Source organism: Heliconius melpomene, chromosome 18 (genome assembly GCF_056956725.1).
Source record: "Heliconius melpomene rosina isolate 202511_hmr_F chromosome 18, ASM5695672v1, whole genome shotgun sequence".
Taxonomy (NCBI): domain Eukaryota; kingdom Metazoa; phylum Arthropoda; class Insecta; order Lepidoptera; family Nymphalidae; genus Heliconius; species Heliconius melpomene.
Genome location: NC_140406.1, coordinates 8,043,247 through 8,067,915, shown reverse-complemented (window position 1 = coordinate 8,067,915; position 24,669 = coordinate 8,043,247). Strand labels below are relative to the sequence as shown.

The window sequence follows — 24,669 nt, the reverse complement described above, 5'->3', positions numbered from 1 at the left end:
GTACGGTCAGCTCCACGTTGACATGCATTTTATACAGCGTGTAGTGCATTTGACGACAAGGGTTTTCCTAGATTTAAAATTCAAAATATATTTTTATTGTTGATCTCTGTGCTCATCTTTCGTATAATGATGTCGGAGTTTTCGTTTTGGGTGGGTAAGTTAGAAATGTGACCTTATTTAAATATTTTATATATGAAATATATATAATAATTGTGTGGTTAATAACATTTTTTGGAGATAAATATAACGAATCATATTTCTATTAGATAATATAACTATCGATAAGTTACTGGATCAGGAATAAACCTAGTGATACGTCACTTTCTGTTATTGTAGAAAAAAAGAGCAGAGTTCAAATTTTCTTTGATAAAATATCGTTAATTTAACTTTTATAAGTTTATTTCAGGTACAGGTTCGATTTATTCTAGGCGGGGTAGCCAAAATGACTGAGGCGTTAAATTCAATGGGTTTTTTTAAACAAAAATGTAGAGTTCACCTTTTTCTCAATTCTCCTTGTATACTGATAAAATTATATAAAGAAATTTGTCTGAATTTTCATACTTTTCTAAAACCAAAGAAACAAGAATTCTTGTGAGATATGTCTTGTCTTCTTGTCCACATGTTAAACCACATTACGCAAAGAAAAATTTAATTTGCATATATAATACAAGCGTGATTTGAATGTTTTCCTATATAATAATATATTAGTATGCTTAGAATTATGCTAAAACTACACGTGACATGGGTCCCACTGTACAAGAGCCGACACGGTTGCGTAATGTAATTACAGTCGTAGGGTTTAGTTTAATTAGTTAGCATTACGGTGGCTTGCTCATATTCGTAGAGCCGATAGAGGGATGAAATTAATTAAGTTAAAATTTTTTGTACTTTTATTCCTATTTCTATATGAAGTCGTATAATAGTATTGAAATTTAATTACATTTTTTTTGTTTAACTTTTGATATCTTTTGCATTTTGTGGTGAGGATAATGAGATGCTACATTGTATCATATTTTTTTAATAGTAAACTTTATTCTTTACAAAGATTCTATAAATAGTGTTATTGTGTTAAATACACAAGTTTTCATTATTGGAATATACAATTGAAAATAAAATTCACTCAGTTACATTTCTTAATTTTTATTAAAATATTTATGTAAAAATAAATCAAAATTAATTTTACTTTGTAATTTTTTTTTTACAAAATGTAATTTCAAAGACCGACTCTTCCATTAGATATTAAAATTAAGTGCTAACATTATAAAGTACATATTATTACACAGAAGAACAACGATGAAACTGAATATGTAATAATTAAGACTAATTTATAGCTGTTCAATTTATTAAAACAAATTCTGAGGCCGTCGTGATGCAGCGGTGCAGAGTAAGACTGGCCCGGCGGTTGGGGGTTCAATTCCCACTCGTGGTAATGAATTATCTTCATTTCTTTTCTGTGGTAATAATATAAAAAGCACCTTTGAGTTCCTAAAACGCATAGTCTCGATAATTGAGAACGAAGTCTTAACAAAAACATCAAGAAAATATCACGGAACTCCTCTAAGGATGTTTTATGTTATTCTGTTTCATATTACTTTATGTTTACTTACTTGTTTCATCTTTAGCAAGAAAAATTAAAAATCATAAATCATTTATACCGACGCGCCGTGGAAATTAACCGAGCTGTAATGCAATATTTAAAATGCGCAATAGCGAGGAACTAGCGGTCCATATTTCAAGCTGTGTTAGTGCTAGGCGTGCTGCTCACGGAACATTTAATTTTAAAAGCATCCTCTATGGGGGCTCATTATGCTTAGGGCTTAAAATGTACGAATATAAAAGTTTAGGTTTGTTTTTGTGTAATTTGAAAAGTTAGGGGAAATTTCTGATGGTTATGAATATATTTATTTCTTTGATATATACGAGTTTGTGGAAATCCTATATCTTATAAAACAAAGTCGCTTTTCGTGTCTGTCTGAACTTTCTAACTCTTCTTCTTCTAAACCACCCAATGGATTTTGATGCGGTTTTCACCATTAGGTCGAGTTTTTCTCAGGGAAGGTTTATATATAGTTTATTATTTGTACATTCTTACGTAAATTAACATAAATACAACAAATGTTTATAAAGTCCTACCCGTTGAGACACTTTCGCGTATGCGCTGCTCTAATGGTAAGTACTACATGAAAATAATGTACTGGAGTATTGTTCCTCTTAATAAGATCTACAAAAAAGTCCAGGACGGCATATTCGTATCTTTTAAGAATAACGTGTAGTGATCATATTTCTGTCTAAAAATTGTAATTTCAATATATTTTTTATTGTGAGGGATATTTTTCCATAATGGTATTAATCCTTATCCTTTAAAATACTTTATTAAATTTCTACGTTAAACGAAGATAAAATTTGCTTTTTACACTATTTCAAATTTGCGAAAAGTTTTAGAGAAAAACGCATTTAATTGTTAACACATCACGCCGTTCACACATCAGCTGTATCGGTCAAGTTTCACTTATCCCTTACTCTCAGCATATAAATAAGTATATTAGTTACGTTGGCCATTTAATGTAGATCAAAATTGTCTTTTACTGTTTTTCATTTTAATAAGTACTTTAGAAGTTGTTACAATATCAAAAAATCCTTGCTGCGAAACGGCTCGCCACTCGCCATGAGTCCGCCGCGCCCGCCTTCCTTAGACGCATCGGTGGTTCAGTGGTAGAATGCTCGCCTGCCACGCGGGCGGCCCGTGTTCGATTCCCGGCCGATGCATTCTATTTAATTTTCCTCACAGGCAGCCACGTAGTGCTTGCTTTTCATCAGGGACAGAATACCCTCTTCAGCATTAACCACAACCTCGAAAAAAAACCCGCCTGCTTCTATAGCAACGAAGATTTAGATGCGTTTGCACGTATTGGATAATTGGAGTTGAATGTATTACTTCAGCGCGATATATTTGGTTTCATATTTTTTGTAGTAGTTATTAATAGGTAGGTTTTTGTTTATAATTTCTTCCGTTTAAAAATAGTCATTTAACGATCTAAAAATAGTAATTTAAATATATTTTAATAAGTACTTGAAAAGATTAGTAGCACAGATTTAAAATTACGGTGCCTACTAAACATCCTTGCTGTGTAAAACAATTGAAAAATCCTTATTGAAACTACGAAAATGCGGGTTGCATTAGGGTTTAATTAATTTTCACATTATCTTAAGTGCTTTGCCAACAAACATTATATGAATAATCCAGTAGTAAAAGCGGGCGAAGCCGCAAGAGGGTCGCTAGTTATATATAAGTTATAGTTTATTTATAAGTAGGTATAGATTATTAGAAAATTTTCTGCGCCACGACTGGCCTCATTATAGATGATAAAGAATATAATACCTAAAATATATAAACTTCTAAGATAATGATCCTAAAATGTATATAAATAGTTTTAATTACATGAACGTAATGCGTTAAATAATCACTCAACGCCCACACTTCGATTAATTAGAAACTTTGTTAATTTGAAAGCAATTTATTTAATTAATGATAAAATAGAAGTAGTTCGAACAGATTTGACCTTTTTGACTCATTTATCCTACGGAGTTAAATTATGTGTGTATAATTTAGAGACCGTTTTGGTGCATAGGCATAAGCGGAAGTGTCTTATTGTGGAACGGAATCTCTGAACATTGGGTTCCTAGGTTCCCTCTGCCTACTCTGGATACGTACGGTATACAGCGTGAAGCTAAAAACAACATATTTGATTAAATAAAATTTTGTATAGTAAGTAGACTAGACTGTAGAGAGCAGAAAGTCACTCAGTTATTTATTGATGAGTGACTAATTCATTGACTAAGTTAGGTGCACGAACGATGGAGCATAACGTCGAGATTTGACTATTTTTATATAAGAAGAAAATTTTTGAACAAGCTAAAATGGTTCCAATTTGGCCAATATCCGTTACAATATTCAACAAAAATGAATAATATGACAATTAACATCCCAAATGTAACGTGTAAATCATTGAAAAAGATATAAAAAGTCAATTTGAATATCAGCCCGTCGCGAATTTCCCACGAGATACTATCAACAAATAGCATGGACATAGCCCGGTTTAATCGTTTTTAGTAAGTTCCGAACTAGTTGGGCTACGTATTTTATGGTCCACCATGGTTTATAGCGAGGTGGGTCCATAATTAACTGCTGAATGTGGAATTGTATTCGACAGATCGTATCGCCGTGAAATATTGCCGGTTTCGGGGTTAATGTGTCTGTCTTTTGCAAATTCGATTATTGCGATATTAATGTGTTTGATTTACTTCCTTGTTATTTGTACGATGGCTTTGTATCGAAAAATGTAGTCTAATCTTTTGTATTTATAACAAATTGTTGCAAATTTAAATCCATTTTGAGACACAGTTGAAGTTTTTATTCGTTTTGGTGCATTTGGAAAAAGAATCTTACTTTTTATGATAATTGAGAGTTTGGCTTCAGGTTCCGACATTTAATATGTAACCTGTCATAAAAATAAATGGAAAATGGGAGCGTATGTTAGCATATGCCTATTTTCTGTATATACCCCAAAATACTGGAGACCGGTGATGTGTCAGATAAATAACATTGGTATCCCAATTTTACGATTGTAGATGAAAATCACCTTTATTTTTGTAATAAGTTTAAATTAATGAATTAAATTAATTTTTTTTTGCAAAAATAGTCTAATATATATATATCAATGACAAGTAAATACTTAGTAATTAGTTTGTCCACAACGTGTAACCCGTAAACGTAATTGAATTATTCCAGTTAATAGAACTTTGCTAAGAGACTAAACATAACGACACACCCATTGTAACATCGCAGTAATAAATTCAACAGAGCTTAAAGTTGATCTAATGTACGTGCGAATCCATTCATTGCAACCCCACTCTGATATACGACTTGCAACGAGAAGGATGTACATGAGAATGCGATAATAGCCTCTATATTTAGCTTCTATTGGGCCTAGATTGCTACTGTTCAAAATTATAAAGCCTATGTTAGTTAAGTTCCTGTCTCCATTATCATCTGTCTTTTAAGTTACAAGTGTAATTCAGAAGATTATTAATTAATAATATATAGCTTCATTAACTTAATTTGAGGATATTTCTATAATTTATACATATATGAAATATGTGTAACATCTTATTTTCTATGAATGTATGAATTGAAAGTTGTACGATGACGTCCAAAACGCAAAATCTTTTAACTTTGACCTTTAAAATATTCTATACCTAGGACAGATGTAGAAATTCACCTACAAATATTCGATAATAGTTTACAAATATAATTATACTAGCGGACGCGCGCAGCTTCGCTTGCGTATTTAAGGGTGAATTCTAATAACCCATGAAACATGTGTTCAATGAAATATTTTTAAGAGTCTAAATATCAAATTTTATAAAAATCGGTGGTGATTTAAGAATTTTCCCATACAAACTTTCAACCCCTTATTGGCCCCCCTTTGGGGTTGAATTCTAGAAAAATATGAAACATGTATTTAATTATATACGTTTAAGAGTCTGAATTTCAAATTTTATAAAAATTGGTGACGATTTAAAAAAACCTATACAAACTTTCAACCCCTTATTTGCACCCTTGGGGGGAGAATTCTAGAAAACGATGAAACACGTGTTCAATTAAATACTTTTAAAAATCTAAATTTCAATTTATAAAAATCGGTGCCGATTTAAAAAAATTTCCATACAAACTTTGAACCCCTATTTCTCCCCTTTAGGGTTGAAATTTTTCAAAATCCCTTCTTAGTGGATGTCCAGATTACGAAAGTAAACATTTGTCTAAATTCCATGTTTCTACGCACAGCGGTTACGGTTGTGCGTGCGTCTTACCTCAGTCAGTGAGGACAAGTCCTTTTATATATATAGATAATTCACAGAAAATAAAAACGTTTTAATTAAACAGGCAGAACGAGCCTCATGTTAAAACACTCTACCCACTTTCCGCCCAAATTCCGGGCCGACACGACATACAAATAATATTTTTTGATCCGGATAGGAATCAAACCCACAACCGTCGTACTTACCATCAGACAGTACTGCAGCGCTACGACGCCCTCACATAATAATAATTAATATACACTAATTAAAATACAATGTAATATTACAATAATTAGTGATATTAACAAAGTTCCGTCTTAACAGTATATATTAAATAGAGTCTTTGCTACCTGTAAGGTATTTAATAATAAAATCTCTCAGAAGTAGGTACCTTCAGTAATTCAATGCCACAGTTTGTAGTTTATCAAGTAGATAGCTGAACTATTTTCTCATGACAAGAAGCGACTTGTTCACATATTAATTTATGTGAAACAAGTTTGTTAACTTTAACAAGGAGGACATTGTACGTATCTTTTATAATAAATAATTTTAATGTGATAGATTATGTAGATATTTTTACTTATAAATAAAAAAAAATAGTAGTACTTCTTGACCTCCTCCTCCTTTTACCTCCTTTATCTTCGTTTTTCCAGTGAACTTTCTTTTTCATTTTTTTATCTGACAATTACTAGTAGAAAGTTATGTAACAAAAACATAAATATGACATGAGAGCCTAGTTCAATATTGAATTATGCATTGTTCTGCGGAAAATGGAGAATGGAGTGTCCTAACACTAAGTTCCCTCTGCTTACCTAAAGCTTAAGCTAAAAAAATACCTAAGTTAAATCTTGAGCTTCAATTACATCCCGAGTATATTATAAATATTATTATTTATTATATAAATAATCACTATAATACTGAAAATTAAACTAAACTATCGTTCCACTATACCTATTAAACTATTATAATAATACTCTAACACTGAAGTATGAGAAACATGTTTCATTTAAATTTTGTAAATGTAATTAAGGAGCTTAATTTACGATCTGTTATGTGCGTAAATTCTAAATGTCTTTCAATTCATGTGCAGCCAAGGAAATATGAGCAGGCTTTTCCCGTCTTAGGGTTGACCGACCACCAAATGTGGAGCGAATTCGGAAAACTGCGCGTTTTGAGCAACCAACCTCAAGGGACCCTGAAACATTTACGTATTGCTGAATCTTGTTTACTTATAAATATATTTTTTTTTATTTTGAAGAGATATAGTAATAATAGATATATCTAATATTTAAGTAAAAATGTAATTTATAGATTTATGTATATTTTTTTATTTAAGCCTCAAAAGTTTTGGACGTAGTTATACTCGTACATTAGTTATTTCACATCTATCTAGGTATGTTTATCAGAAAGTGATCAGCAATCATACTAAAATCCTACGATAAAGTGGAACACATGCCTAAGCACCAAAAATATTTAGGCACATTGCTTTGAATTAAGCATCGACGAGAATTAATTTCCCTTCATACAACTTAATTAGAATAATAATGTATTCCGGCTTTTTGAAGGATTTCGTAGCGAGACGTTTGAGTGAAGTTTCGTAAATAACAAATTACGCTTATGCAAATATATGGTACAAGAATTATTAAGAAATTTTGACACACGAGGTTAATAAAGCTGACAGCCATTAATAGCAACGACAAGGTTTCGAGCAAGAAGCAAAAATATAGATGGAAATATTGAAAGGTATACTCTAAAATTTGAGAAGGCAGACATGAAATAGGTAGACATGTTTACGGGAGCGCGAGTGGGCTTTTAAAAATAACTAAGATAGTTATATTTAAATTTATTTTATTTAAAATAAGAACAAAGGTTTATGTTCTTATAACTAACTTAAAATTAACTTAACTAGTGAATCGACCGAGCAGAAGTGCATGCTCTAATCGACTAAAGAATAAAATATATAATAATTAAAACTAAAACACTACGTTTGTTTCCCATGGCATGAGGGGATTCGCGTTACATACGCCGAACGCTGATTAGGCGTTTACCGGTACCGTTCTCACACCATGAGGCAACATAACTCCTCCCTCCTTAAGTTCGAAACCTTCAGAAGATTTTGGATTCTGAGGGTTTCGATTAAAAGTAAAATTTTAGTTTTAAATCTAAATTATACTTATAATAATTAATATTAAATATAAAACTAACTATAATTAGGGGAGACTTATGTCCAACAGTGGACGTTGAAAGACTGATGGATGGATGGAAATATAAACTAGGGTACCGACACTGACACTATTGATTTTTATAAATGGCTCTGTTTCACTTTCACTTTCACTAACACTTTTTGTCTTCAAAGCTGCGGATAGATATTTCACGTCATCCAGATTTATTCCTTTAATGTCAATTGGGGAGCAAATTAAAGAATAGTTTTGATTAATCTCGGGAACTTAATAACTGGCGTGACCTTGTATTCATAACCTTCCATTACATGCCGAAAATATATTAGATGAAGGTCACCAAGTAACATTTCACAGTAAGGGTCAATTGTTAACAGATAATTTGGAATATCTTCTTTACATTATAGGTATTACCATTTCATGCTGTACATCATCCATTATCCAACGAGCGGGTGATAGGCGTTGCGCTTTAACTTCTTCAATTTGTATAACATGACTTATACAGTATGATAAGTTTTCTTGGAACTGCATTAATTGTTGCGTACACGTTGTAGTAGCATATGGCACTAACCCATGTTCAGTGCATAAGTACTGGTTACCGCCGGGAAGTTGCTGAGACGGCGCCGTACGCGATAATTATTTAGAACCTTTCACCATAAGGAAGGGATGTTCAGGGATAACAATAGAAGTTAAATTTTTTAATTTATTAAAAATAAGTAATGAATAAATTTTATAATAATCATATGTATTATTATCTGTGAGAGGTACTTCCATTATATATAATCTGATTTCCTTTTACATATGCTTTAACAATAAAAGTTTGCTCTATTTTGACCAAGTTACTTTCTATTACAGGATATATTAAGCTATGAAATTTTTCTATACCTAATAATATGTATAACAATTCTGTCGAATTTAATATCGATTGCTGTAGTACAGAAATTTTACCAAAAGCTAAAGAAGTCTCAATTGCATTTAATTTTATATGTATTGAAAGAAAATTATTAATGAATGAACTATAGACACTTATAATATATTGAAATAAATAAAATTATTCTCTTTCGCGGTTATATCGTAAATGAATTGTTATATAAAATTTCGGTACTATTAATATTATAATCCATCATTTTGGAAACCAATGTTACGTTTCTTTTTTTTTTAAGTTATTTAAGCAACAGAAACGATGTTAAGAAATTAATAGTTCCTCAGTATCTTTTTAAATTTGGTATAAATTAAAAGAAATTAGCAAAAAAATCACTTCATTGTTATATAATTGATTTTAACTCTCTTTTTTTTTTCTTTTTTTTTTAATTTTCTAATTCTATCGCAATACACTTTTCACTGCGCGGGTCTCCAAAATGTTGCATTAATAAATCCTTAAATTCCGACCATGAAATAATATTCTCACGCTCGCTGATAAGCGATGCGGCCCTGTCCACTAAGCGGCTATTAATAGAATGCATGATGTACATATATTGTGCATCACTGCCTTGAAATTTATCAATCATGTATTCAAATTTTCTTAAAAATAAATTTAATTGGCGTTTGTGAAACTAAGCCAAAAAGTGAAATTAATTTTAAAATTTCATTGGGAATTAAAGTAATATGCTCCATTTTTATTTTATAAAATCTTAAAATATAAGTAAAATTAAAAATGATTCTTAATTAAATAGTAAATTCTTAAAAAAATGTGTAATAATTATATTTCAAAGATTTTGATTTGAAATAAAAAAATTAAACTTTTACTTAACTATAATATTTCAAAGATTTAGATTCGAAATATTAAAACTAAAATTACTACTTAACTATAATATTTCGAAGATTTGGATTCGAAATATTAAAACTAAAATTACTACTTAACTATAATATTTCAAAGATTTTGATTCGAAATATTAGAATTAAAATTACTACTTAACTATAATATTTCAAAGATTTTGATTCGAAATATTAAAACTAAAATTATTACTTAACTATAATATTTCAAAGAGTTTGATTCGAAATATTAAGAAAATCAGACCATGTTATAATAAAAGAAATTCATTTCATTTATAACGGGATACAAGGAAGGTGAAAAATTCCACTCACCACCTCGGGGTCTGCATCATCAGCTCCAGGCTCCTCACGTACTGTCAAATTTATTTGGTTCGGGATAGTTCCTTACAGACCTTCAAGCCCTTATCGCGGATTTTGACGCGAATTTATAGATGAAGGCTGTATTTTATATGGAAACTATCCTACCGGCTGCGCCAGACATGTTTACGGGAGCGCGAGTGGGCTTTTAAAAATAACTAAGATAGTTATATTTAAATTTATTTTATTTAAAATAAGAACAAAGGTTTATGTTCTTATAACTAACTTAAAATTAACTTAACTAGTGAATCGACCGAGCAGAAGTGCATGCTCTAATCGACTAAAGAATAAAATATATAATAATTAAAACTAAAACACTACGTTTGTTTCCCATGGCATGAGGGGATTCGCGTTACATACGCCGAACGCTGATTAGGCGTTTACCGGTACCGTTCTCACACCATGAGGCAACATAACTAGGTACACCCTCCAAATAAATAATAAATAAATAAATAATAAATAAATAAATTGTTTAGAAAATTACTTCTTTTTTGCACTTAATTACTCCTCACATTATTTTAATTACTACTTCCAAATATAATCAATAATAATAATAATCAACCAAATCATTAAAACTAATTTACATAATAAATATAGGTATAAAGAACAAATCACATATATGATAAATAAGGTTAAGCATATTTGCCTTCTACCCCGCAGTATATCAAAATGGCCTAACAAAGCTAATAGCATCCGTAATTACAGGCATCAGGTTATTAAATAACGTTTCTTAGCGACAAAATAAACAGATTACCTTCACGTGTAAATAGCTATCGCCTTGTGAACGGTGTTTAATGGGAGCTTTACGAGCCATATATGGAGGGGTGCGTTTACATTGCGACCATTCGATTTAATGGCATTCGATACGGTTATGGGAAATTATGGTATAGGTTACTGTATTTATTATAATTCATGTTATGAAGAAGTGGGTGGGATGTGGGTACAGAAGAAATACTAACTTGTACGATGATTTGATTGAAATTGTCCGTAATCTATTATAGATTCACTTTACGCTGTATATCGTACATAGCAGTCTAGCCAAAGGGAACCTGGGGACCTAGTTCGTTTCTCATTAAGACTATCGTTATCCACTGTCCACGGAATTCTTTACACAGTGTGTGTTGGGTGGCGGAATTTAATACTGCGCTTTAGTTAATAGAGCAGATAAATGAATATAATTTAAATGCAGTCATTTCCCAAGTGGGAATCGAACCCACTATATAGCGTTTTACAGACATTCACTAAACATTTTAATTATTAAAATATTTATTTTCCTTGAAATTCGGCCGAAACGTAAGTAAATAATTTAAACGAATTCCCATAATGTACTGACAAGAACATTTTACGTTTAGCATTTTGTTGACGTACACCGTTAACAATGTTGACTGGACGCCATTCCGCCTTCTTATAACAATGCACTGACATGTTACAGGTTTGCAGTTAGTCACGTTTAGTGAAATTGTTTTTACAGTAATTTGCTTAGTGAAATTGTTTTTACAGTAATTTATATAATTTGACGGTTAAATTACTTGGATATGAATTGGGTATACTGAAAGAAAGGCCGTCGTCATGGTAACGGCAAAACGTTTGACTGTTAGCGAGACGGTTGTGGGTTTGATTCCCACTCATGGGAATGATTATTTTTTACTATCTCACTTTGGTAACAAAACAAAGAACGGTGTTAGCTTTCGCCACTCCACACGACGACGACGAGAAAATACGTGATTTTGCATTTTACGTGTTATGGTCTATTTATACGAAGTTTCGAGCAACGACTATTATTTTATAGAATGAAAACTAAAATACTTACCTCTAGTAGCAAAAATAATAACATAAAAAGTCAAACATCTATTACGTTTCAATTGCAAAATAAACAAGCACGGGGAAGTACTCGTAAGTAAAAAGTCAACCAAATTATAAAATACGCATTCACACCCGCTACAAAATGCAAAATGTAAACAGACACTGTTGGAAACAAACTTTCAGATCTGGTTTTCACAAGCGCAAACAGAGGGTAGATCGACGACCACTTTACTTGGCCCCGTCATTTTTGACCATTCGATACAATTTGTTCCGTATCGACGAGGGACTGGAGTTCTAATATATTTGGTTTCGAATATTCAAACTTTATAATTGGTCATAACCCCCCAATATGTAGCCCTTCCTACGGGAGCGAGTAATTAACCCCTCGATTGTACTTGTCACTCCATGCGACAATAACCGGCAACTAATTTGCGAGACTGGTATATTTTAATTATTTGGCCAAAATAATTATATACAACGCAATGAACAAGTTGCTTTTAATGATATTTATTGTAATTTATATGTATTTTTATATAAAGAAAATTTTATGAATAATATCAACGAAATAATTATTTTAATAAATAACGATCTCGTATTTACCAAATTTAATGTTAATATGTATTGATTCTATAAAAAATGGGTAAGCAATCTTTACGTAAATAAAATATAATTAATGTTTTTAAGATATATTTCTAAATTGTCCCATTTAATAATTTTTACTTTATACCATCAAAATCAGCTTAATTTTACACAAAAAACTTCCAAATAAACGAGCCATATAGTACTGTACTACATTCATAGCACTCAAATTGTTATGCAGATCTGCACCAGGTCTTTTGTCTTGGCTCTTAATTAATTCCCTTACGTCTCCAAGTTGGACTGTTCACGTATGTCACAAAGGGACGTACCGGCCTGAGGCGGTGTAATGAATAGGCTTTAATTTGCCTATTCAGACGTGTCACGTGGATAATTGAAGTGGTGTACTACCACCAGCACCACCACCACCTAGTACAACATGTCATTTGTTGAAGGTTTTACAAATTTGTGTTTTTAAAATATATGTGGTGTTGAGAGGGATTCAGATCCATTAACAAATCTTCAGAGATTCGTTTTATATAGAAAGGCTGTCCAGGCAAGGAAAGAGGAAATATTATTTGTTTCGAAGTAACGACGCTTTTATTCAAATATAAAAAAAAAAACACAATAGACATTAAGAAAGCTTTGATTTAGAAAAAACTTACAAAAGGTAATATTTTGGAAAATCATATAAATAAGAAGAAAAAACAAAATTAACGAATGAACATTTATTTGACAGAACCACTTAGCTTCTTTACTAAGTAATAGAAACTGAATATAAAATATGAACTACTCTCCGCCCAGCAACAAAGCTTTTAACGTTATATGAAACAATATTTCTAACAAATTGTACTCTTAGTTCCATTTTAGCCTATGTTGTAAACGTCTTCATATTAAAAATATTTAAATAATAAAACTTGAAACTAAGCTATTGCTATTTGCATATATTTTTTTATCTTAATAATGGTTTTAAATTAACAACTGTCACCGCGTACAAATAAATTTACGCCGAACCTGTCACCGTAAGGCTGTCCGTCTACCACCAAAAAATAAAATGCTGCCAACAGTAACTAATTGGCTCGATTGATTGATTAAAATATGGTAAATGTAGAACGGAAGTGCGTTAATGGGAACGGAGTATCATAACACTAGGTTCCCAGGTTTCCCTCTGCTTAGTAAAATTTTTAACCTTTATTTTTTTATTCAAATTAAAAATATTTAAATCTGTTAATATGGAACGAGCTAGATTCTTAAACGGATTAGGCGAATTTCCTTGTTTTCCGAATAGTCTACGCTAATTTAAGACTTGTATCTCAAATTCTTGACAGTTTGACGTGAGCATAGCGTGTTTGTCTAACTTTTGCAAGGATATTGGTGTGATAGAATTGGCTCGAACTGGCTTTTAGGGCCTTGAAACTTGGAAATACATACGAGTACGTATAATTAGGGTATTTTATATAAATTATGATTTTTTTCTATTAAAATAGTTTCATATTTACAAAATTTTAATGTAAAGCAATATTTTTTAGTCAGATTTTTTATTTAAAGTATAAATAAATACGAAATACAAGAAAAATATTTTGAATTTTAATTTTGTTTATACCGACGAAATCTTCACATGCTAGCTTCGGATAATTCTACTATTATTCTATCTTAGGGTACAAATTTTCCATTCATTTCCAGTAATTTTAGGTCTCATTTTAAACCCTAGCCAGACTTGGGTCCGCGTGACCATTCTAAAATTTCCTTGCACGAAAGCTCTTTGCAGTTGACAGTAGGGTGGGGTGGAAATGTTGCCGTTCACATTTGTTGTAACCCCGAATTAAACTTTTCAACTATGTTCCTAGTTGTTCGCAAGTAATTTGCCTGTAGTTGCAAAATGACCCTCCTCTTATAAGCTAAATTAATATGTATGTACGCTGCTATGAGGGACAAAATTGTTCTAAACATGTCATAAAGTTTGTTTTCTAAATATGTATTTGGTTTTTGCTTTACATTGTTTTACAGGAAAAAGAGACATATTTGAAAACATCGTAATAATTTTCTTTATTTATACGAGAAAATCCCAGAAAGAAAAGAGAGAAAGGAAAAGTTTTGGAAAAGTAAAAAAATGTAAATCCTCTTTTTTATTTAGAGAACCAGAGGATCCAGTAACTTCTCTAATTATAATATGACAAAAGACACATATTTATTTCCTTAACATTTCACAAATACTATTTTACTACCGTACTAGTTTTTGTTTCTATTTTAAACATATTAAAACATTAAATATAAATATAATTTTATAATCCCGATCCGGGTTCGAGATACAGAAATTCTAACTATAAATTTTAAACTATGGAAATAACAATAACAGTAAAGTAAATTTATATTTAGTGACGTTTACACGGAAAATGGACTTATTAATTACGTCGAAGTAAAGCCTAGGCAAGTATAGTAGACGGTAATTAGACAACTAAAATAACCACGAGGTTATAAGGCTGAAGCAGACATTCTGCAAGACAGTCGCATTGTTTTAGAAAATCTAGTTGATGATCAGCTTCACGCATATAGAATTGTAATCTTAGTGTTAATACACTCCGTTGTCCTTCCAAATTTTAAGACATTGAGTGTTGAGTGGCGAATGCAATTTATTCATTCTCTTCTTCAATTCAACTCTCAGGAGGGAATCAAACCCGCAACTGCACCCTGGTGCTGCTGCACCCTGGTGGCCTTTTTTGGTATATGTAAAGAGCTAATAGATAAATTATATTATTCTTTACACAGTATATAACAATATAACGAAAGTATAAAGTGAAAAGTGTACGCGAGTAAAAGGTGTAAGCAAGGCAAGGCAGCTTAATGATTTTCTTTGTGCGCAAATTAAGTAAATAACGTAAAGTCGCTCGAACGATGAAAAAGATTTTCCGTTAATTTGCACACGGAATTTTACATTATAATATCAAAAAATATGCTTTAGTAGAAGCAAATATACGTTATTATACTATATTTTATTTTAATCTACCCACCTGCGTAGTAGTTGTGGGATTGACAAGTTCTCTACGCAATAGTACTTGAGATAGTCAGGTGTCACTTCTCAAAGTAGTCACCCTCACTTCAACACAGCCGAAAACACTTAAAAGTGAAGTGAAGTCAATTTAAGGGTCAAAATCAAAATGTCTTACGTTTGACCTAAAGTAATTTACATAAGCTAGAGCATTTAAAAGGTATTAATATTTCGACGGTTTCGCGTTTACACTTATCAGTGGTATTACGAGTTACACTTTAGCACTTGACGTATGAAGTGTTCGTGTTGATAGCATTGTTCTTGATAAATAATATAAAAGTGTATAGTTCTAGGAAATCGTAACGGAATAATAAAAACTTTGAATTATTTAGCTTGATACGCTACCGAGGCTATTACTGAAATAGAAAAAAGCGGTATAATTTTTAGTTTTACTACGTTGTTGTTTAAATGTAGGCACATATAATAGTTTAATTTTCACTTATCCCAGTTTATGTTGACATGAGAACATTCATAATTAAATTAATTAGTGTGTATTTTTTATTTTATAATTACATCGCTATTTCGTTGTGTTCTCTGTAAAGTGCCAATGCCTCTAATTGCCTCCAAAATTCGGTCAAAAAGTTGGGATCCGAGTGTCTTAACAATCTGCCTACCCTGCTGAAGCATGAAACTGATTTTTTTTATTTACAGCGTCATTTAACTAAATTGGTATTTATTTTATGCAAAACGACGTAAATATAGATTAATTTTAAAAAGATTTTCGTTTAAAACTAGTTATCGGGTTGTCAAAGCCAGCCAGTTCGTGTAGTTAGATGTGAATGCAAAACTTGTAATTGCTTTATCCAAAAGCGTGCAACTTTCAACCCTTCCATAGAGTGTCATATTTTGATACATATAATATTGTAGTAGTAGGTAGGTACCTCCCAGAATATTACAGAACAGTGCAGTTAATTAAGGCGCAGCAAAGCCAACGGGCCGCGGGCGAAATGGGAAATAGCTAATTACGAACTTGCGTAGTAGCTTAAACCAAGTACAAGTATGTATGTGGAAAGTGTAGTGTTATAGCGATTTTGTTATGTTTGGTTTTTTTTATTAAAGTAAATGTAGGTTTCGTTTTATTTAAATTTTAATTTTATTTACTCTTGTTTGTTATTTTTTATTTGTTTCTTTAAAAATAATTGATGCTGTTTTCTATAAGGAAAACGTTTTATTTTGAAATAGATCAGGGTTTGCACAGGAAACCTAGTGAGACACTCCAGTCTGATTAAGATATTTCCATTCCCTACTTCCCACCGAATTCTGAAGGAATTGCGTGATAATCGGCGAAAATTCTCAACGCCGATTTTTTAGTTGTTACTATTTAACCACGTGAGAGAGGCCGCAGGTAATAGCTAGTTCAGTATAACATTGTAAGAAGAATATAAATCAGTAGTATTACTAATTGTTTGGTCAAGCTAAGAAATATCATAGGTAATGGGTGTACTAATGGCCTCCTTTGTATATCTTTTTTTTTTTTTTATGGAAAAAGGACAAGGCAAACGAGCGTTCGGGTCACCTGATGATGATCACCGCCGCCCACGACCCCGTGCAGCACCGGAGGAGCTACAGGTGCGTTGCCGGCCTTTGAGGTGGAGATAGACGCGCTTCTTGAAGGTACCCATATCGTACCGACCTGGAAACACTGCCGCGGGTAGGCCATTCCACAGTTCCATATCGTAGGACACATTAAATCATTGGTCTTCCTTTGCCTATTCTGGTACGTGCAGGATAAAGCATGTATGTCACGTAACCTAACCGCGGTAATTCTGACCACAGGCACAGTGGGTTACATCAAAACGAATAAAATGATGTAAAATAGCCTATATATAGCCTTCCTCGAGAAATGGACTATTCAGCACAAAAACATTTTCTCAACTAACAAATAATTCCTGAGATCAACGCTAAACCAAACAAACACTTCAGCTTTATTTTTAAAATAGATGTATAAATTGTAGTTTAATTTTCATTTATATATATTAAGATATAAATTGCTTTTAAATACAAATAAGCTTTTAAAATATTTACTATAATGAAACGAAATTATCAACATCCATTTGTTGGACTTGGATTCGTTAGGTTCATAACCTTAAAGTTTTATTAAATTGCTTGTTTATTTAGAAAGGTTAACATAAATCCTGCAAATATTGGCTCGATTCTAATAGATATAAACTTTTTCAATTATTGAATCTATTTATTTTATGTTTCTTTAGATTTGCTGAAATATATTTGTAATTTTGTTAGTTGTTAATAAATTACTTACAAAAAATATATTAATTTAAATTTCTTTCTAGATTTTAATAGACGTTGTTGATTCAATTTTTATTTTTAAATTAAAAAGTAATTTAATAGTATCATTTTAATTTTATGCCATATTTTTTTTCGCCTGATGTAAATTAAGTTTTTAATAACGAGTCTTAAGAAGATGAAATAACGTATGATAGCTGATGCTATACAGGGAATATTAATCCTATATCTTATAAAACAAAGTCGCTTTTCGTGTCTGTCTGAACTCTTCTTCTTCTAAACCACCGAACGGATTTTTATGCGGTTTTCACCATTAGGTCGAGTATTTCTCAGGGAAGGTTTATATAAAGTTTATTATTTGTACATTCTTATGTAAATTAACATAAATACGATAAATGTGTCTAAAGTCCTACCCATTGAGACACTTTCGCGCATGCGCTGCTTTAATGGTAAGTACTACATGAACATAATGTACTGGAGTATTGTTCCTCTTAATAAGATCTACAAAAAAGTCCTCGAGAGCATATTTTTATCTTTTAAGGATAACGTGTAGTGATCATATTGCTGTCTAAAAATAGTAATTTCAATATATTTTTTATTGTGAGGGATATTTTTCCATAATGTTATTAATCCTTATCCTTTAAAATACTTTATTAATTTTCTACGTTAAACGAAGATAAAATTTGCTTTTTACAATATTTCGAAATTGCGAATAGTTTTACAGAAAAATTGCATTTAATTGTTGAAATATCACGCCGTTGACTCATCAGCTGTGCCGACTTAAGTTTTACTTATCCCTTACTCTCAGCATATAAATAGTATATTAGTTACGTTGGCCATTTAATGTAGATCAAAACTGTCTTTTACTGTTTTTTTTCATTTTAATAAGTACAATATCAAAACATCCTTGCTGCGAAACGCGCCCCGCGACGTTTTGCTTATACAAGCGCGTCATGAGCAGTCATCGGTGGTTCAGTGGTAGAATGCTCGCCTGCCACGCGGGCGGCCCGGGTGCGATTCCCGGCCAATGCATTCTATTTAATTTTCCTCACAGGCAGCCACGTAGTGCTTGCTTTTCATCAGGGACAGAATACCCTCTTCAGCATTAACCACAAGCTCGAAAAAAAAAACCCGTCCGCTATAGAGGCATAGCAACGAAGATTTAGATGCGTTTGCACGTATTGGATAATTGGAGTTGAATGTATTATTTCAGCGCGATATATTTGGTTTCATATTTTTTGTAGTAGTTATTAGTAGGAAGGCTTTTGTTTATAATTTCTTCCGTTTAAAAATAGTCATTTAACTATCTAAAAATAGTCATTTAAATATATTTTAATAAGTACTTGAAAAGATTAGTAGTACAGATTTAAAATTATGATACCTACTAAAAAATCCTTGCCGAGTAAAACAATTGGAAAATCCTTATTGGAACTACGAAAATGCGGGTTGCATTAGAGTTTAATTAATTTTCACATTATCTTAAGTGCTTTGCAAACATACATTATATGAATAATCCAGTAGTAAAAGCGGGCGAAGCCGCAAGGGGGTCGCTAGTTTTTAATATGACATATTTTTTGATTATCAAAAACAACTGTATCAAAACGTTTGTACTGACAACTGAAAATTAATTTATACATTGGCAATATATAAATTGACGTTACTATTTTATTTAAAACCATATAAGTAAAACCTTACGATTCTATTATGAAAGTGTAAAAACCGTATCAAGCATGTACTTAGAGAAGACACTGACACAGTATTACCATATAGAGTGACATTTACACTGCACTGCGTGTCAAAGGCGTCTTATAAGTGTCTTAGAGGCAATCTCCTACACACAGCGCTGTATAATGACTTTCCTTTGCAATGGTAACGTGTGCTATAACATATTTATTTATATGCATGCATAAATATATATATGAAAATAAGTTGCTTATATTATCACAGAGACAGAAAATAAATTACATATATATAATATGTATAATTATGTCCAAGGAAAGGTAACGTAAGTAAATGTGTAATTGGAAATAAAGCTCGGACGCACTAGATGTGGTGTTAAGTTTTATCAACTAGTTCGAAATAAAGTGACAATATAGTCAGAATGCGTGAAGATCGGAGTGGTCTTGTAAATTGCATTAATTTTAACCGTCGACAGAAACAGAAGGTACATGTTTTATCTGCCTGTGTGTCTGTTTGTGGCATCGTAGCTCCTAAAATATAGAACTGATTTAAGTGTAGTTTTTCTTAATCGGAAGCGTTGTTCATCGTGGTGGTTCTTAGCTATGTTTTATGAAAAGCATATTAGCAGTTTCAGAGTTACGAGCATTTTGCAAAGGTGAGATAGGAATTTCTTATTTAGTTTTTATGCCAGGTTGCTTTGATAGGCAGAGGGAACATACGGCTAGAATTGCATTGATTCGCTTGTTGAGTGGCGCAACTTAACGCCGCACTTTGCTTCAATATCAGAGCGAAGAAATAAAAATAGGAAACATTTATTTCCTCGAGTTGGAATCGAATCTACAACCTGTGCTCGTGCCAGTCGTCTGGCATACTAATAAAATAATAATTAAAATTTCCAAAAAAGCTTATATACAACAAAAGAAGCAAAATTAACCATTCTTAAGTTTTCCTTTCTTAAGAAACCTAAATAGTTTTAGTTTCCCATTCCAAAAGCTTTGGACAAGGTAGGTTAAGTGATTTTGTTTTGCTAGCGAATTCTTTTGGCGGACTCGACGAGCGTGAAATTGAGCACAAATATGTTGTTTGTTTTCTTTAGCTGAAATTATAACTGAAACTAATATACGAACTTGTATTTATTACTTCTTAGTTTGCGAGGTTATTTTATTTAGAACAACCGTTGTATGAAATTGGCCAACTTTGTACGCAATGAGGCATGATGTTTATATTTTACTGTCAAGTTGTATACACTATTTATAAGAAAAACAATTAATGGTATACATAGTTAAGAGAAAAATGTATGAAGGCCATTTCATATTTTTTCCATTCTGTAATAAATAAGAAAACACCATCCGTAGTAGCCCAGTTTAAAAAAATTTAAAACATTTTCGCTCCCAACTTCCGAATCTTCGAGGCATTGCGTGTTGACTGGTAGAACTCAACGTCGCGCTTTTCTTCGTTAACAGTTAATATTTCCCCTGAGTGGGAATCGAACACACATCCGACACTTTTATAGTCAGACCGTTGGGCCACGACGGCTAAACAATAAAAAAACAACAAAAACAAATGATTAGATACTAACAAAAAAATATTAGACTGCAGTAGTCTATGCAGTTGTACCTAGTACCATTTTCAAGCATAAAATATTTAGGAGCAGCGTCTTTTCTATGATGCAATAATTTACTATTCTCTATAATAATCTTTTTTTTATAAGCACATCCTATATCTTATAAAACAAAGTCACTTTTCGTGTCTGTCTGTTGTTTCTAACTCTTCTTCTTCTAAACCACCCAACGGATTTTCATGCAGTTTTCACCATTAGGTCGAGTATTTTTCGTAGAAGGTTTATATATAGTTTTTTATTTGTACATTCTTATGTAAATTAACATAAATACGATAAATGTGTATAAAGTCCTACCCGTTGAGACACTTTCGCGCATGCGCTGCTTTAATGGTAAGTACTACATGAAAATAATGTACTGGAGTATTGTTCCTCTTAATAAGATCTACAAAAAAGTCCGCGAGAGCATATTTTTATCACGTGAAGTGATCATATTTCTGTCTAAAAATAGTAATTTCAATATATTTTTTATTGTGAGGGATATTTTTCCATAATGGTATTAATCCTTATCCTTTAAAATACTTTATTAATTTTCTACGTTAAGCGAAGATAAAATTTGCTTTTTACACTATTTCAAAATTGGGAATAGTTTTACAGAAAAACGCATTTAATTGTTGACACATCCCGCCGTTGACACATCAGCTGTATGTTACTCAAGTTTTACTTATCCCTTACTCTCAGCATATAAATAAGTATATTAGTTACGTTGGCCATTTAATGTAGATCAAAACTGTCTTTTACTGTTACAGTTGTTACAATATCAAAACATTCTTGCTGCGAAACGCGCCCCGCGACCTTTTGCCTATACAAGCGCGTCATGAGCAGTCATCGGTGGTTCAGTGCTAGAATGCTCGCCTGCCACGCGGGCGGCCCGGGTTCGATTCCCGGCCAATGCATTCTATTTAATTTTCCTCACAGGCAGCCACGTAGTGCTTTCTTTTTATCAGGGACAGAATACTCTCTTCAGCATTAACCACAAGCTCGTAAAAAAAGCCTGCCTTTATAACAATGAAGATTTAGATGCGTTTGAACGTATTGGATAGTTCGAGTTGAATGTATTATTTCAGCGCGATATATTTGGTTTCATATTTTTTGTAGTAGTTATTAGTAGGTAGGTTTTTGTTTATAATTTCTTCCGTTTAAAAATAGTTATTTAACTATCTTAAAATAGTCATTTAAATATATTTTAATAAGTACTTGAAAAGATTAGTAGCACAGATTTAAAATTACGGTTTACTTTACTTTATTACTTACTAAAAAATCCTTGCTGTGTAAAACATTTGGAAAATCCTTATTGAAACTACGAAAATGCGGGTTGCATTAGGGTTTAATTAATTTTCACATTATCTTAAGTGCTTTGCAAACATACATTATATGAATAATCCAGTAGTTAAAGCGGGCGAAGCCGCCAGAGGGTCGCTAGTTAATTATAAGTTTGTTAATAAGAGTTTAGTAACCGCCACTTTTAAAGTTTACAAATATTTAAATATAAAAAAATACACAATCATTACTTAAAAACATCAATTAATTTAATTGCAGGGACTGGAAGAAAAGAAAAAACGAATACTACAGCAAGAAATTTCATCTGGAAATAGTTGGAAACAACCGCAATTACTTCATCCCCATAAACACCAAAGATAACAACTTGCCGTGCTTAAAGTTACTCGTTAATAATACAAAAGCAGTCACAACAATCCTCATTTTACTTTAATAATGACAGTACAAAGTCTTGGAAAATGTTCAAGTTGCGGCTGAACAGAATGACCGCTGCACTGGAACGGACGACAAGTTTGTATTATACATAAAATTATGCTAGTTTGAATCTTATTGAAATGTGATAAGGATTTTTGATGTGCAACCTTGTGATGGTAGTATAAAATCCGAGTGAAATGTTGACATTGAGCCTGAGGACGGAAGAAAATTGTGAGATCAAATTATGTCCGGTTATAAATCCCCGCAACAATACTTCAAAGTGAAGGACATCTTTTTTATTTGGTGTTCTTTTAAACATTTTTAGTGACTCATTAGTAAGCCGAGTGACTCATTTCTCCTTTCTCAGTATTGTGTGTTAAATAAATATGTGGTACGTTAGTACGAGGAACGCAATGTTAGACTATGCCCTAATTAGATTAGAATTCAGGGTATTCCTGTATAGAATTCAAGTCCGCAATAATTTGGTGTAGCAAGCAATGTGCTTAGGGCTTAGGTTGCGCATATCTTAATTGTTGTTTTCTAAAATAATGCTATATTTTTGAAAATAAATATACATATAACAATGTTTGATAAAAAGTTTTCTATATTTTTATTATAAAAGCTTTATAGATATTTTATATTAAAAAAAGGATTGAAACCAGTCGTTCTGCAGGGGTACCGGTGTGTGACTGTAAATTACAGATTGTAGGCTCGATTCCCAATCTAAGAAATTAAATATTATATTCTTCGCTCTGGTGAGTCCTACCAGTCATCACGATCCGGTGGAAAATGGGGAATGGATCTTAACTCTAGGTTCCCAATTTCCCTCTACCTGCTATGTGGGGGATACCCATAAAGCTAACAATACTATAAACAAATTGAAATAAAAACATTATTTCTTGTAGTAAATAATTCATTTTTCATACAGGATAAAATAAAGTTTCAAGACGGCGCCTAACATGATAGGAGATGTCACAAAACGTTTCCAAAGCACGAACCAAATCCATTAGCCGGGTCCCGGTGGGGTTTCCGAATCGGAAATTACATTAAAAAACGATACTTCTCAGCCGTAGATAGTTTTAAGAAAATGCAAAGAGCTTATTTCCTCTGGGAGCAGCTGCGAATTTTTTAGTTCAGTAGAGCGATGAAATATTGGTCGGAAAAGTTTATTTAATTTTTGAAAGTGAGCGAGTGTGTATTATTATATTCTTTCAATAATTATAGCTGTTTTTTGTTTCCAGTAGTTTTATTAAGCCTTTTTACTTTCCTTTTGAATTTTGTGTAAGTATAGGTAAATATGTTATTAGTAATATATATTAAGAAATCTTCAAATATAAAATTAAATATTTAGAATAGCTTTGGGATACTCCAATATTTGTCTTTCACGTTTTTTTTCTAAAAAGAATATCAGATGCTGCACCGCTATTTACCAAATTCCACCAAATTCGTGAAATCATTCAATATTTCATTCCCCCGAGAAAGGAATCGAACTCATAATCGACCCAATTATAGTTGCATTCTTGTGGCCTGCGTCACGACGGCCTCAATTCTTACTTCTTAAAGAAATATAATATCATTAATCTATTTCCAGCTATAAATACTGGTTCATTTGATGATCTAATATCAAATCGCACAATGGATTTCTCTTTTATCAAAAGATTACATAAACCGCTTATTTCAAGACATCCCGCTCTTGACCTGCATTCTGATAGCATACCCACAACTTTACTGCCCACTCAGTAGTCATGAGGACGATAAGAGGTCTTACCCTGTATTGGACTCTTTGAGTACTCTGAATATGAAATATCTTTGTTGTTGAGTTATAGATGAAAGGGAAAGCTTGA

The 24,669-nt window shown here is 32.0% G+C and overlaps 1 long non-coding RNA gene across 5 annotated transcripts; it reads left to right on the top strand.

Moving 5' to 3' along the window:
- Nucleotides 1-24,031, top strand: LOC146529413 (uncharacterized). Of its 5 annotated transcripts, none has more exons than XR_014879014.1 (4): nt 1-154; nt 17,081-17,160; nt 22,673-22,921; nt 23,754-24,031. It is a non-coding gene; the product is annotated as an uncharacterized LOC146529413 (long non-coding RNA). The 5 variants fall into 5 exon arrangements; XR_014879016.1 differs by having other exon boundaries at nt 17,081-17,205; XR_014879015.1 differs by having other exon boundaries at nt 17,081-17,242.
- Nucleotides 24,032-24,669: the final 638 nt, after the last annotated feature.